This window comes from Canis aureus, chromosome 6 (assembly GCF_053574225.1).
Source record: "Canis aureus isolate CA01 chromosome 6, VMU_Caureus_v.1.0, whole genome shotgun sequence".
In the NCBI taxonomy this organism is placed as follows: Eukaryota; Metazoa; Chordata; class Mammalia; order Carnivora; family Canidae; genus Canis; species Canis aureus.
The window spans coordinates 66,488,106-66,504,676 of NC_135616.1; the positions used below are offsets into that span (position 1 = coordinate 66,488,106).

At 40.1% G+C, this 16,571-nt stretch overlaps 1 long non-coding RNA gene and 1 other non-coding gene across 2 annotated transcripts; one reads left to right on the plus strand and one right to left on the minus strand.

Moving 5' to 3' along the window:
* The first annotated feature begins 2,546 nt into the window (after positions 1-2,546).
* LOC144316657 (U6 spliceosomal RNA) lies at positions 2,547-2,648 on the plus strand. Its single transcript, XR_013382581.1, has one exon. It is a non-coding gene; the product is annotated as a U6 spliceosomal RNA (small nuclear RNA).
* Positions 2,649-4,879: 2,231 nt separating this feature from the next.
* Positions 4,880-16,291, minus strand: LOC144315243 (uncharacterized). Its single transcript, XR_013380991.1, has 2 exons — positions 15,889-16,291; positions 4,880-5,390 (listed from the first exon to the last, which is right to left on the minus strand). It is a non-coding gene; the product is annotated as an uncharacterized LOC144315243 (long non-coding RNA).
* Positions 16,292-16,571: the final 280 nt, after the last annotated feature.

A 16,571-nucleotide genomic window follows, 5' to 3' on the forward strand; every position in this document is an offset into this window, starting at 1 on the left:
GATACCAAAAACAGGTAAAGACATCACCAGAGAGAGAGAGAGAAAGAGAGAGAGAGAGAAAGAGAGAGAGAGAGAGAGAGAGAACTACAGGCCAATATCTCTCATGAGTATGAATGGGTGACGGGCACTGAGAGGGGCACTTGACGGGATGAGCACTGGGTGTTATTCTGTATGTTGGCAAATTGAACACCAATAAAAATAAATTTATTATAAAAAAAAAGAGTATAGACACAGAAATCCACAACAAAATATTAGCAAACCGGGGCAGCCCAGGTGGCTCAGCAGTTTAGCGCCTCCTTCAGCTTCCGTGATCCTGGAGACTGGGGATCGAGTCCCACATCAGTTTCCCTACATGGAGCCTGCTTCTCCCTCTGCCTGTGTCTGTTCCCCCCCTCTTTCTCTCTCTCTCTCTCCTTCTGTCTCTCATGAATAAATAAAATCTTTAAAAAAAATATTAGCAAACTGAATTAACAATATACTTTAAAAGTTATACACCACAACCAAGTGGGATTTATTCCCAGATTGCAAGAGTGTTTTAATATTCACAAAACAATTAACATGATATGTCACATTAGTAAGAGAAATGAAAAAAACATGCGATTATATCAATAGATGAAGAAGCATTTGACAAAGGACAACATCCATTCTTGATTATTTTTTTTAAGATTTTATTATTTATTTACTCATGAGAAACAGAGAAAGAGAGAGGCAGAGACCCAGGCAGAGGGAGAAGCAGGCTCCATGCAGGGAGCCTGACATGGGACTCAATCCCAGGTCTCCAGGATCATGACCTGGGCCGAAGGCGGTGCTAAATTGCTGAGCCACCCCGCTGCCCTCCATTCTTGACTTAAAAAAAAAAAAAAAAAAAAAACTGCAAAGTAAGTCAAGTGGGAACATGCCTCAATGTAATAAAGGCCATATATGAAAACCCCATAGGCAATATGATACTCAGAGGGGAAAAACAGAACTTTTCCACTAAGGTCAGGAACAAGACAAGGATGTCCACTCTCACTACTTTTATTCAACACAGTACTAGAAGTCCTAGCCATAGCAATCAAACATAAAAAAATAAAAGGCGTCCAAACTGGTAAGGAAGTAGTAAAACTCTCATTATTAGCAGATGACATGATACTTTACATAGAAAACCCTAAAGACTCCACAAAAAAACTATTAGCACTAATAAAGGAGTTCAGTAGAGTCACAGGATACAAAATGAATGTACAGAATCTGTTGCATTCCTATATACTAATAATGAAGCAGCAGAAAGTGAAATTAAGAAAACAATCCATTTATAATTGCACCAAAACCAATGAAATATCTAGGAATAATCTTACCAAAGGGATGAAAGACCTGTACTCTGAAAACTATAAAAAAATGATGAGAGAAATTGAAGATGGCACAAAGAAATGGAAAGATATTCCATGCTCATGGATCAGATCAGACCTGAAATCATAAAAATCCTTGAAGAGAGGAAAGGCAGCAATCTCTCTGACATCAGCTGTAGCAACATTTTTCTAGCTATGTCTCCTGAGTCAGGGGAAATAAAAGCAAAAATAAACTATTAGGACTACATCAAGGTAAAAAGCTTCTGCACAGCAAAGGAAACAACAAAACTAAAAGGCAGCCTACTGAATTGGAGGATATTTGCAAATGACATATCTGATAAAGGGTTAGTATCCAAAGCATACAAAGAACTGGACAAAACTCAACACCCAAAAAACAAACAATCCAATTTAAAAACAGGCAGAAGACACGAACAGTCATTCCTCCAAAGAAGATATACAGCTGGCCACCAGACACTTGAAAAGATGCTCGACATCATTCATCATCAGGAAAATGCAAATCAAAACTACAATGTGTTAACCTTTCACACCTGTCAAAATGGTTAAAATAAAAAACAAGTGTTGGTGAGGATGTGGAGAAAAAAGAACCTTCATGCACTAGTGTAGCCATTGTACAAAACAGTATGGAGGTTCCTTAAAAAATTAAAAATAGAGCTACCCTATAATCTAGGAATTGAACTACTGGATATTTACCTAAAAAAAAAAAAAAAAAGAGCAAAAACACTAATTCAAAAGGATACATGCATCCCTATGTTTATTGCAGCATTATTTACAATAGCCAAACTATGGAATCAACCCCAGGGTCCATCGATAAACAAATGGATAAGGAAGATGTGGTGTACACACACACACACACACACACACACACACACACACACACACAGTGGAATATTACTCAGCCATCAAAAAGAATGAAATCTTGCCATTTGCAACAACATGGATGGAGCTAAAGGGTATAATGCTGAGTAAAATAAGTCAGGAAAAGATGAATACCATATGATTTCACTCATATGTGGAATTTAAGAAACAAAATAAGCAAAGGAAAAAAGGAGAGAGAAAGAGAGACAAATCAAGAAACAAGACTTTTCTCTCTAGAGAACAAACTGATGATTACCAGATGGGAGGTGGGTGGGAGGATGGGGGAAACAGGGGTAGGCATTAAAGAGTCCATTTATCATGATGAAAAGAAATAAAACGAAATCAGTGCTTGGGCAGCACATATCCTGAAATTGGAACAATACAGAGAAGATTAGCATGGCCCTTGTTCAAGGGTGACATACAATTCACGAAGCGTTCCATATTTTGCTCAGTTTTCCCAGTGAACTGCTACCCTTCGTGGATTAACTCAGGGGAAACAATAGGAGTCAAAACCCAATGTGTGGCACTGAGTAATGAAATTGTGATATTTCATTAGAAAAATATTTATTGGATAAAATAAAGAATCTCATGAGATGGATGGGCTCCTGGTGTCAGAGGTCAGGGAATCCATAGCATCCTGAACAAGCCTTGACCAGAAGCAGCTCCAGCTTTAACCACAGTGTTACACCCTGGAAGAGCCCCAGACCTCTCCCCACTCTTCCCTCCTTGGATCCCCCACCACAACCGGCAGGAGCAACAGAGGGGGCCCTTAGAGCTCTCCTACCTTGTCATGCCACACGCTGCTAAGTTCAGCATTGTCCTTTGAAGAAAGAACTTCACTGAATGGTCCAGTGGGTGCATGCTGGCTCCAACCAGGTGAGGAAGTGTCTTAGGTTTCTGACCTCCTGATGCAGTTGTGCCTTCAGAAGCCACGTAAAGGGGGCGCCTTGGTGGCTCAGTCTGTTTAGTGCTGACTTTGACTCAGGTCATGATCTCAGGGTGCTGGAATCAAGCCCCATGTGGGGCTCCCCGCTCAGCAGGGAGTCTGATGGTCTCTCTGCCTCTCCCCCTACTCGTGCTCTCTCTCTCTCTCTCACTCTCTCAAATAAATTTTAAAAATCTTAAAAAAAAAAAAAAAAAAGCTACCTAAAGACAAGGGAAAGTGAGGTAAGAAAGCATCCTTTTTATCTCCACAGCTGATTGTTAGCAGAATTGCTCAGCTCCTTGTCATCAGATTAATTGGGGGAGGGGGGGTGTCCTGAAATCACAGGAATGCATACAAGGAGCCCTCAGTTAACACCAGTGCTCTCCCCACCTGCTGCCTGGGGGGTGATCTCATGGGATCCCCTGAAGTCTCTGAGCCTCAGTCCCAGGTTAAACGAGCTGCCCACTGGCCCGACCACCTCATGATACCCACACCCAGGAACGTGTGTGAGGCTCATCTTGCAATGATGACAAGATACCGTACAGATACGTTATGTAAAAGAACAATGAGGAATAAAGAAAACAAAACAAAATAATTTGTTAGGTGGTATTTTAGTTGCCTTGGCGACCATAACAAAGTACCACAAACTCAGTGACCTAAAAAAATACAGTTGAATTGTCTCACACGCTGGAGTCTGGAAGGCTAAAATCAAGGTGTTGGCAGGGTCATGGTCCCCCTGAAGTGCTGGAGAAGGAATTGTTCCAGGCCTGTATTCTGGCTTCCTGTGGCCTCAGGTGTTCTCTGGCTTATAGATCCAACAACCCAATCTTCCATGTTCACATGGCGCCTCCCTATGTCTTCACGTTGTTTTCTCTCTGTATGTGTCTGTCTCTGTTCTAACACGGGATTTTGTGTTCATTCAAGTATGAGACCAACAGATCAGGGGATGATTGCCACTGAAAGGATGGTTTGTGACTCCTACTTCCCAGGGGGAGGGGGCATGCATACCATGCCAGGCCACACAGGGTTGGTCAGGAGGCAGAAAGAGGAAGGAGAAAGTGTGGCCCAGAGTCCTCATCCTGGTTTTCACGGGAAGGTATGAGGAAGGCAAGGTAAGCCAGCTGAGTAGGTCTAAAATTAGATATGATAGAATGATGTCCGTGAGCTCTGGGCTGTGGGGATGGTCCCTAGATGTCTAGTTCTTGGGCGCCAGGTGACTAGGAATATTACCTGGCCGGGTGCAAGAGCCTGACAGTGGAGCTGGTTTGGAGTTTGGGCCCTGGAATGGTTAGTTTGCATACAAAAGGCACATCTCTGTGCAAGTCATTTGCTATCTCTAGGAGTTAGCTAATCCTGGGAGGATATCCTCACCCCAGGCACTGAAGCTTCAGATGCCTCAGCATCAAGAATGCAGAAAATAAGAAAATATAATTAATATACTCTGTGTCCAAAATTCCCTTTTTTATAAGGTCAACAGTCATATTGAGACAGGGCTTACCCTAATGACCTCATTTTAACTTGGTTACCTCTGTGAAGACCCTAATTCTTAAGTATGACCTCATTCTGAGGTACTGGGGATTTCAACGTATCTTTTTTGGAGGACTTAATTCAACCCACCCAGACAAGAAATGGTAAGCTTTTCCAGTAAAGGGCCCGATAGTGGATGTTTGAGACTAGAGGGCTATAATCCTCTGTCACAACTACTCAGCTGCAGGAAAGCAGTCATAGGCAATATGTAAATAAATGAGCATGGTTGTGTTCCAATAAAATTTTATTTACAAAAGCAGGCAGTAGGCCAGACATGACTCACGGGCCATAGTTTGCCAGCCCCTAGGTTAAGAGACAAATTTTCAAAACAAGAAAAAAAAAAAGAGTTTATGCACCCTTCCTGAGAGGGATTCAGCCAGAGAAATAGAGGTCAGGAGCAAGATTTGAGTACCCCAAAGTGCTAGGGTGAAGTCAAGGGAGGCCTAGGCCGGACTCCAGCTCAGAATTCTAGTCCAGAATCAGAGACGTGGATTCAAAATGAGAGAAGACGGAGCACACTGGATCCCTCACAGGCGCTAGGCACTGGTCTTACATAAAGGTGGAGTGACTTGCCAAGATTCACGGGTAGTAGAGGCAGGGAAGCAAACCCAGGTGATCTCATTGAGGCTGAGCTTGGAACCACTAGCTCCACACCTCCCAGGTCAGGGATCTGACTCCAGAGGACAAGACTGGCCGTGGGGAGGGGTGCACGCTGGGCATCTGAAGGGCCAGAGAGCCTGGGAAGAGATGAGGAGACCAGAAACAGGTGGCTCATTACAGTCCATGAACATCAGACTCACCACTGAAACCTTATTAATACACGGCTTTATTAATGCCCTTCCCACACAAGCAGCTGAGATGGGACACCTTTACTCTGAGTTAACAAAAGCTCTATGAATTGCATTAAACAGAAATTAATAAACACTCAGGGTTGAAAAGAAATATAAGCAGAAAGGTCAAGATACTAATGGCAAATGGCTAATTGTGCTTGTTTAGCTGCATCATAAAACTTCACCCTTATTGGCCTGTCATCTTCACACCTCATTGAAAATCCATTAAAACAATAGCTGGGCCATTAACCCTGACTTGTAGGTGGAAGCTTCCCTTGGGCACAGTTTTTGACTAGGGTCCTTTCATTAATACTTAGTGTAATTGCTTGCTTGCGAGCCCGGGTAATTGTGATTACATACCACTATTTAAATAGAAGAGGGGAACACCAAAGGCCCCATCTTTTCTGTGCATCTTTTTAATAATGCAAGTGCAATCACTTCCCTCAGGCAAGATAATAAACTAAAATTTGAATTTTTAAAACAGATAAAAGGCTGATGGCTCAATTTTCAAAAGAATTTGCCATAGGATTTCTTAAATAGTGAGCTCCCAGAGCAATCAAAAGTGTTTGATTTACAAAATTTCAATTTGCTGGCATCTTTCTCCCCATTTCGCAACCGGAGCATAAAGGTTATATGTGAAAAAGAAACAGAACCGCTAATGAGCACCCTAGTGACAGCTGAGTTAGCGAGCTAAAGGCTTGCATGTATAAGCAGGGTGGCCAGAGGCATATTTTAAGGACACCTTGAAGATCAGCCTCAAAGCCTGGGATAGGGCTGTGTGACCTGTCAGGACATGCAGGGCAGACAGGTTAAGCCAAAAGGAGACATCAATCAGAGAAGAGGGGATAAAGAGACCGGACCTCAGGCCGGAGCTACTACAAGTAGACACTCCTGTGTGTACAGAGCGGAAAGCCCTGGTTGCTTCCATTCCCTGGCCATCCACAGTGAGACAAACCTACCCAGCACGGCTTCAGACACAGACTGCTACAGAGCTTGTTAGGACATTAAAGACCTTGTCCATAAAACAGTCCCTTCTCTTTAATACTTTATCAGCTTCCATGGGTCTGCATTAAAAACCAGTCACGTGGAATTGCAATGCTTTCTTCCAGGTATGTGGCAACAAAGTCTGCAGGATCAGTTGAGTAGTCATTTGTTACTAATTATTGCTAAGAATTGGCTCTTGCTAATGACTTACTCTGTTGGTTGTGGTTTTTCAGAGTAAATTCAAGGTCACCTCTGTGTTCATATCATGCTCACTCCCTTGCATTTCCTTCTGTTTTTCTGAGGCAGAGAGAAAGGTGTAGAGATGACATGCCGAGCAGTGCCCAGTCGCCTCCCCACACAGGCATGTGTCCATTTGTGACCACCGATCGTGCAAGCCAGAGGAAAAAGCCACCCCTAACTCTGGCTCCCAGGATTTAATGCATCACACATCATCAGTAAAATGGGCAAAAAAGTGTAGGGCCCCAGAGAGGATTGCAAATGTTTTATTTGTGAAATGAGAACAATAATCAGTCATCTGATATGATCATTATTCCATAGAAGAATAAACATACTAACACTGAAAAAGTCAGAGGGATGACCTCCAAACGTTCCTTCAAGCAAGATAAAAACCTTACATTCACTTTATATATTAAAAAGCACGGCTCATATTTTTCTCATTTTGCTCAGATTGCTTAAAATGTTTCTTGGGAACCTACCAACCCTGCAATAACAGGGACAGAGTTTGGAAACCACTTCCTAGACCTTTGCTGTCCAATTCAGTGGCCACTAGTCACATGTGGCTGTGGAGCACTTGCAGTGTGGCTGGTCTGAACCGAGATGTGCTATGATTGCAAAATTCATACCAGATTTGAAAAACATAGTACAAAAAACGTATAATATCTCTTAGCAATGTTTATATTAATTACTTATTGAAATTATAATATTTTGACTATATTAATGTATCATTAAAATGAATTTAACATGGTTTTTACTTTATTAAAACATAGATTACTAAGGATGCCTGGGTGGCTCAGTTAGTTAAGCATCTGCCTTCAGCTCAGGTCATGATCCTAGAGTCCCCAGACAGAGCCCCAAGCCCAGCTCTCTTCTCAATGGGAAGCCTGCTTCTCCCTCTCCCTCTGCTCCTCCCTGCTTATGTTCTCTCTCTTGCTCATTCACTCTCTCTCTCAAATAAATAAAAATTAAATTTAAAAAAGAAGTCTACTAGAAAATGTTAAAGATTTATTGATTTATTTTAGAGAGTGTGCTCAAGCAGGGGGAGGGGCAGAGGGGGAGAGAGAAGCAGACTCCCCAGTGAGCGAGGCAGGGCTCTATCTACGGACCCCAAGATCGTGACCTGAGCCGAAATCAAGAGTCAGACGCTTAACTGACTGAGCCAGTCAGGTGCCCAAGGCTACTAGAAAATTTTAAATTACCATGTGGCTTACATTCTATTTCTCTTGGACAGTGCTGCCTAGATGGTCAGCATTAACTGAAGAATGTTATATGCCGGGGAGGTCGATTACAGGTTCTGATTATATGTATATTTTTTATATATTTGGCATTGAAATATCAAATAAATAGGACTTAGATTTACGTTTCCACGCAGATCAGGGAAGTTCTAACTATGAGAACAATAATATGTTCAAGACAGACTGGTCCTAGGGCGATTTTACTTGCTGTTCCAGACTGTACGGTCGATGTCCATTATGGCCACTAGAGGGCAGTGGCGTATATAAAAATGTGAGCTTTCATCCAACCATTAACTGAGCAGACCCCACAGGCAGAACTATTACAAGGCAGGTAACTCCGTAATTATTAGAGCTGATCCTCTTTCCCTCCCTCTTAAGTATCATGCCTTGGGAAAAGGGAGAGACCATGGAGGGCTGTAGGGCCTTGAAACTATAAGCAAAGCTCAGACAAAACAGCAAAGCAGGAAAGCCATTCTGTGAGAGAGAAGTCATATTCAAAGGCAGATGTTCAAAAACCCAGGGTGTAGAATCAGGTTTACCTTCCCTGCTCCACTACGCATAAAGTGAGTGGCCAAAAGCAAGTCACTAGGCCTCAGTTGCTTCCCCTGTGAAATGAGGTGGAGCAAGATGAGCTTTAATGCACCTTCCAACCTCAGCATCATTACTTTCAAGAGTAAACCCTGCAGGCCTGGTACTATTATAGGTTTAATGGAAAGTCAAAGAGAACAGTAATTATAAGACTTGCAGATACAATCGTACTATAAATTCATGCTTTGAGGCCCCCTGAGCTCCAAACACTTAACAATAACAGATAAAATACAAAAATTTAAAAATGTAAAGCCAAAGCCTGGCTTAAAAAGATGAACATCTCTGAGGAGCAGAACAACAGAAACAGAAGACTGTAAGCTGGATGATGCTGTAGGATTGCAAATCTCCAGGGCTAGAAGCAGACAGAGGTGGTGATAAGCTTTTTTGCTGTGGTGAGATAGGGAATACTACATGAGGAGGTGTCCCCAATCCAGGGACAATGTGGGGCTCCTAAACCCAAGAACCAGGGGCATAAATACATTACTACCTGCAGAGCTGAGGCTTACATGAAACGTCTTAGCCCCACATGAAGAGGAACTGGTTCCCTGGCCCGGTGATAAAGATCAGCAGCATTCCCAAATTGTGACAGCAGAGATACCTGAGCTGACAACAGAAAATCTGGTTCTAAACTGGGAGCTATGGAAGCCAAGAGGAAGCAACTGTAAAACCACTAGTTTGGGGGGATGAGCATGAGAGAGATCAAAATTACTAATAATAACTCCCTCAAGAGAAAGACTAAGAAAGGCAGCCAAAAATTGCAATTAAAAAATTGCAAAGGCAGGAAGTGAATTCAATTTAGATGAAATGAAAATAGTAGGGCAATCCAATATTGATTTTTAAAATAATATTTCATTATTTATTCAGCAAATATTTTAAGCAACTACAATGTCCCAGATACTATTTTGAGTGCTGAGGATATAATAATAAAGAAAACAAGAAGATGCGGGAGGACAGAGGGTTTATTTGAGGAAATTATAGCTGAAAACTTCCCTAAACTGCAGAAGGAAACAGACATCCAAATCTAGGAGATACACAGAACTCTCATCAAAATCAACAAAAGGAGACCAACACCAAGACATAGAGTAGTAAAATTTGCAACAGAGATAAAGAAAAAAAATCCTAACAACAGCAAGGGAAAAGAAATCCCATGGAGCACCTGGGTGGCTCATTCGAGTAAGCATCTGACTCTTGATTTCAGCTCAGGTCATGTTCTTAGGGTCACGAGAGACTGAGCCCCACGTCAGGATCCAAGCTGGGTATGGAATCTGCCTAAGATTCTTTCTCCCTCCTCTCCCCCCCCCCAACTCATGCCCCAAAAATAAATAAATAAATAAATAAATAAATAAACAAACAAATAAATAAATAAAACCCCTAACCTACAAAGGAAGACAAATAAGGTTAGCAGCAGACCTCTCCACAAAAACTTTGAAGGCCAGAAGAAAGTGGCATGATATCTTCAACATGTTGAATGGAAAAATATGCAATCAAGAATATTTCATCCGGCAAGTCTGTCATTCAGAATAGAAGGAAAGATAAGGAGTTTCCCAGACAAATAAAAATAAAGGAGTTCATGAACACTAAACCAGTCCTGCAAGAATTATTAAAGGGGACTCTTTGAGTGGGAAGGAAAGACCAAAAGCAACAAAGACTAGAAAGGAACAGAAAAAAATCTCCAGAAAAACAACTTAACAGGTGACACAATGGCACTAAATTCATATCTATCAATAATTGCCCTGAATGTAAATGAACTAAATGCTCCAATAAAAAGACATGGGAATGGATTTATAAAAACAAAAACAAAACAAAACAAAAAACAATATCCATCAATATACTGTCTACAAGAGACTAATTTTATTTATTTTTTAAAAAGCTTTTATTTATTTATTCATGAGAGACACAAAGAGAGGAAGAGAAACAGGCAGAGGGAGAAGCAGGCTCCATGCAGGGAGCCTGATGTGAGACTCGATCCCAGGACTCCAGGATCACACCCTGAACCAAAGGCAGGTGCTTAACTGATGAGCCACCCAGGCATCCAAAGAGATTCATTTTAGACCTAAAGTCACCTGCAGATTGAAAATAAGGGACTAGAGGGCCACTTATCATGCTAATGGCCATCAAAAGAAAACCAGGGTAGCCATACTGTATCAGACAAACTAGATTTTAAACCAAAGACTGTAACAAGAATATCATAACAAAGGGGTCTATCCAACAAAAAAATCTAACAATGACAAATATTTATGCCCCCAACTAGGGAACACCCAAATATATAAAACAATTAATAACAAATATAAAGAAATTCATTGACAATAATACAATAATAGTAGGAGACTTTAACCCCACTCACAGCAATGGACAGATAATCTAAGCAGAAAATCAACAAGGAAACAAGGATTTGAATGATACATTGGACCAGAGGGACTTCACAGATATATTCAAGCATTTCATCCTAAAGCAGCAGAATACAGTCTTTTTGAGTGCACATGGAACATTCTCCAAAAGAGATCAAATACCAGATCACAAATCAGGCCTCAACAAGTACAAAAACACTGAGATCATACCATTCATATTTTCTGAACACAACACTACGAAACTTGAAGTCAACCACAACAAAAATTTGGAAAGACCACAGATACATGGAAGTTAAAGAACATCCTACTAAAGAATGAATGGGTTAACCAGGAAATTAAAGAAGAAATTTTTAAAATCATAGAAACAAATTAAATGAAAATGGAATGATCCAAAACCTTTGGGATGAAGCAAAAGCAGTCATAAGAGGGAAGTATATACCAACACAGACCTACCTCAGGAAGCAAGGAAAATCTCAAATATGCAACCTACCTTATACCTAAAGGAGCTAGAAAAAGACCAGCAAATAAAGCCTAAAGCTATCAGAAGAAAGGGAAATAATAAAGATCAGAGCAGAAACCAATGATACAGAAACAAACAACAACAAAAACTAGAACAAAGAAACTAGGAGCTAGTTCTTTGAAAGAATTAATAAAATTGATAAACCCCTAGCCAGACTTATCAAAAAGGAAAAAGGACCCAAATAAATAAAATCGTGAATGAGAGAGGAGATATCACAACGAACACCACAGAAATACAAATATTTATAAGAGAATGTTATAAAAAATTATATGCCAACAAATTGGATAATCTGGAAGAAATTGATAAATTCCTAGAAATATATAAACTACCAAAACTGACACAGGAAGAAATAGAAAGTGTGAAGAGACCAATAACCAGCAAAGAAATTGAATCAGCAATCAAAAATCTCCCAACAAACAAAAGTCCAGGGCCAGATGGCTTCCCAGGGAATTCTACCAAACAATTAAAGAAGAGTTAATACCTAGTCTTCTCAAACTGTTCCAAAGCATAGAAATGGAAATATAACTTCCAAATTCATTCTATGAGGCTAGCATTACCTTGGTCCCAAAACCAGACAAAGACCCCACTAAAAAAGAGAATTACAGGCCAATATCCCTGATTAACATGGATACAAAAATCCTCAATAAACTACTAGCAAATCGAATCCAACAGTACATTAAAAGAATCATACACCATGATCAAGTGGGATTTATTCCTGTGCTCCAAGGGTGATTCAATATTCACAAATCAATCAACATAATACACAAAATTAATAGAAGAAAGGATAAGAACCATATGATCTTCTCAATAGATACAGAAAAAGCATTTGACAAAGTACAGCACCCATTCTTTCTTTTTTTTTAAGATTGTATTAATTTATTCATGAGAGACACACAGGGAGAGAGGCAGAGACACAGGCAGAGGGAGAAGCAGGCTCCATGCAGGGAGCCTGACATGGGACTCGATCCCAGGTCTCCAGGATCAGGCCCTGGGCTGAAGGCGGTGCTAAACCGCTGAGCCACCTGGGCTGCCCACAGCACCCATTCTTAATAAAAACCCTCAACAAAATAGGGCTAGAGGGAACATACCTCAACATCATAAAAGCCGTATATGAAAGACTCACAGCTAATAACATCTTCAATGGGGAAAAACTGAGAGCTTTCCCTCTGTAGTCAGAAACAAGTCAGGGATGTCCACTCTCACCATTGCTATTTAACATAGTACTGGAAGTCCTAGTCGCAGCAATAAGACAACAAAAAGAAATAAAAGGCATCCAAACTGTCAAGAAAGAAGTCAGGGATCCCTGGGTGGCGCAGCGGTTTGGCGCCTGCCTTTGGCCCAGGGCGCGATCCTGGAGACCCGGGATCGAATCCCACATCGGGCTCCCTGCATGGAGCCTGCTTCTCCCTCTGCCTGTGTCTCTGCCTCTTTCTCTCTCTCTGTGACTATCATGAATAAATAAATAAAATCTTTAAAAAAAAAAAAAAAAAGAAAGAAGTCAAATTTTCACTATTCACAGATGACATCATACTGTATGTAGAAAACCTGAAAGACTCCACCAAAAAATTGTTAGAATACACAAATTCAGCAAAGTTGCAGGATACAAAATCAATATACAGAAATCCATTGCATTTCTATATGCCAATAATGAAGCAGCAGAAAGAGTAATCAAGGAATAGATCCCATTTACAATTTACAATTGCACCAAAAACTGTAAGATACCTAGGAATAAACTAACCAAAGAAGTAAAAGATCTGTACTCTAAACATTATAGAACACTTGTGAAAATATTGAAGATAGTACAAAGAAATGGAAAAACATTCCATGCTCATAGGTTGGAAGAACAAATATTGTTAAAATGGCTATACTACCCAAAGCAATCTACACATTTAATGCAATCCCTATAAAAATACCACCAGCATTTTTCACAGAGCTAAAACAAACCCAAAATTCATATGGAACCATAAAAGATCCCGCATAGCCAAAGCAATCTTGAAAAAAGAAAAGCAAAGCAGAAGGCCTCACAATTCCAGACTTCAAGCTATATTATAAAACTGTAGTCATCAAGACAGTATGGTACTGGCACAAAAACAGACATACAGATCAATGGAATAGAATATAAAACCCAGAAATGGATCTATAACCATATGGTCAATTAGTCTTCAACAAAGCAGGAAAAAATATCCAATGAAAAAAAAAGTCTCGACAAATGGTGTTGGGAAGACTAGATAGCAACATGCAGAAGAGTGATACTGGGCTACTTTGTTACATTATTCACAAAAATAAATTAAAAATGCATGAAAGACCTAAATGTGAGACAGGAAATCACCAAAATCCTAGAAGAAAACACGGGCAGCAACCTCCTTCACATTGGCCATAGCAACTTCTTACTAGACACGTCTCAAGAGGCAAGAGTAACAAAAGCAAAAATGAACTATTGGGACTTCATCAAGATAAAAACCTTCTACACAGCAAGGGGAAAAATCAACAAAACTAAAAGGCAATCTTTGAGGGGAGCCTGGATGGCTGAGTTGATTAAGCATCAGACTCTTAGTTTTAGCTCAGGTCATGATCTCAGGGTCATGGGATCAGGCTCCATGTCAGGCATCATGCTCAATGCAGTCTGTTTAAGATTCTTTCCCCCTCCCCCCTCTGCCTCCCCCGAAATAAATAAATAAATAAAATCTCTTTAAAAATAAAAGGCAATTTTTGGAGTGGGAGAAGATTTCTGCAAGTGACATATTTGATAAGGGGTTGATATCCAAAATCAATAAAGAATTTTTCAAATTCAACACCCAAAAAATAAATAATCCAGTTAAGAAATGGGCAGAAGACATGAATAGACACTTTTCCAGAGAAGACATACAGATGGCCAACAGACACATGAAAAGATGCTCAACATCACTCATCATCAGAGAAATACAAATCAAAACTACGATGAGATGTCACCTCACACCTGTCAGAATCGTTAAAATTAACAACACAAGAAACAACAGACATTGACAAGGATGCTGAGAAAGGGGAACCCTCTCACACTGTTGGTGGGAATGCGCACTGAAGTAGCCACTCTGGTAAACAGTACAGAGGTTCCTCAAAAAGTTAAAAATAGAACTACCCTATGATTCAGCAATTGCACTATGTGTTTACCCAAAGGATATAAATATACAGATTTGAAGGGGCACATGCACCCCAATCTTTATAGCAGCATTATCAACAATGGACAAATTATGGAAAGAGCCCAAATGTCCATCAACAGATGCATGGATAAAGAAGAATGTTGGTATAGGGGTGGCTTAGTTGGTTGGATGTTGGACTCTTGATTTCAGCTCAAGTCATGATCTCAGGGTTTTGGGATCAAGCCCCATGCTCAGCAGGGAGTCTGCTTGAGATTCTCTACCTCTGACCTCTCCCCATGCTCCCTCTCTCAAATAAGTAAAATAAATAAATAAATAAATAAATAAATAAATAAATAAATCTTTTTAAAAATATGTGTGTGGCATATATATATGGTGAAATATTACTCAGCCATTAAAAATAATGAAATCTTGCCATTTGATGTGGATGGAGCTGCAGAGTATTATGCTAAGAGAAATAAGTCAGAGAAAGACAAATATCATATGATTTCATTCATATGTGGAATTTAAGAAATGAAACATGAACATAGATGGGGGTGGGTAGAGCAAGGTAAACTGTAAAACAGACTTTAACTATAGAGAAAAAACTAAGGGTTGCTGGAAAGAAGGCGACTGAAGGATGAGTTAAATGGGTGACGAATATTAAGGAGGGCTCTGGTTGTGATAACTACTGGGTGTTATATACAAGTGATGAATCACTAAATCCTACTACTGAAATTAATATTACACTATATTATAACTAACTAGAATTTAAATAAAAAGTTGAAAAAAAAACAAAACAAAAAAAGAAAACAAAGTGACTGCCTTCATGGAACTTACATTCTAATGGAAGTGACAATTACTAAAATTATATGTCAAGTAGTAACAAGTGCTATGAAGAAATGTTGAAAATCCTTAAAGATATAAAGGACTAATTAACAACTATATATAAAAACATAAATTATGAAACACAAATAGTCAAAATTTTAAGAAATAAGTCACAAAAAAGAACCAATTGAAATGAAAAATATAGACATTGAAATAAATAAACTCATAGTATTGGATGAACACTATGAAGTCATAACGGAAGAGAGATTCATTAATCAGAAGGCAGTACTGAAGAAATCACCCATAATGCAGCACAAAGAGAGAATATGTATTTTTAAAAGTATAAAGGAGCAAAATATATTAAATATATATACACATAGAGCAGTTAAGAGACATAGAGTGCAGAATGACAAGCATCAACAGACATCTAATAGCAATTCCAGAAGAAAAGAATAGAAGGAATGAGAAAGAAGTGATATCCACAGAGATAATACCTGAAATTTTCCAGTATTAAGTTAGAATTCACTAAGAACTCTAGATAAGAACTCTTACCTTCACCTTTCCCTGAAGCCCAGCTGTGTTGGCCCATTTTGAACAATATAATATCAGGAACAGCTGCTCAGCTCTGAGCCCGGACCAGGTTTTCTGGCTATAAACAAAGAGGTGTTTACAGGAACCGCATCCTTGGACTAAGGTCCCCAAGTATGGCTGCACTCAGAAATCTGCTGAGGAGCTCTCAAACATACCGATGTCTTTCCCCAAGATTTGAATTCCATTGATCTCAGGGGCTACCTGGGCAATAAGATTTTTTTTTTTTTTTATAGCTCCTGTTGTCCAACCACAGCTGAGAACCAATGACCTCAAACTGGATATGACAAAGGAAAACATTCTTGCTGAATGTGGCCACAGGGCCCTGTCCCCGCCTCCGAATGCCAGGACAAGCACTTTGGCCAACCTCAGAGGCCACCATTCTGACAGCTTCAGGAACTAGTTCCCCTTTCCTTGAAGGAAAACTGTACTCTTCTCTGAAATCAGAAACAAGGAAGAGTCAAGTACTTGTCAGCAAAACCCACGACTCTCCCAGAGTGGGGGAGGGGAGCTTTCTCTTCCCTCGACATGGACAGAAGCAAGGGCCAGCAGCCTAGAATAGGGGTGCTATGAGGAGACAGTCCAGTTCCTCCTGTGCATGGCTTCATCAGGAAATGACCTAGACAACCTAAGTTCTGTGAAACCTC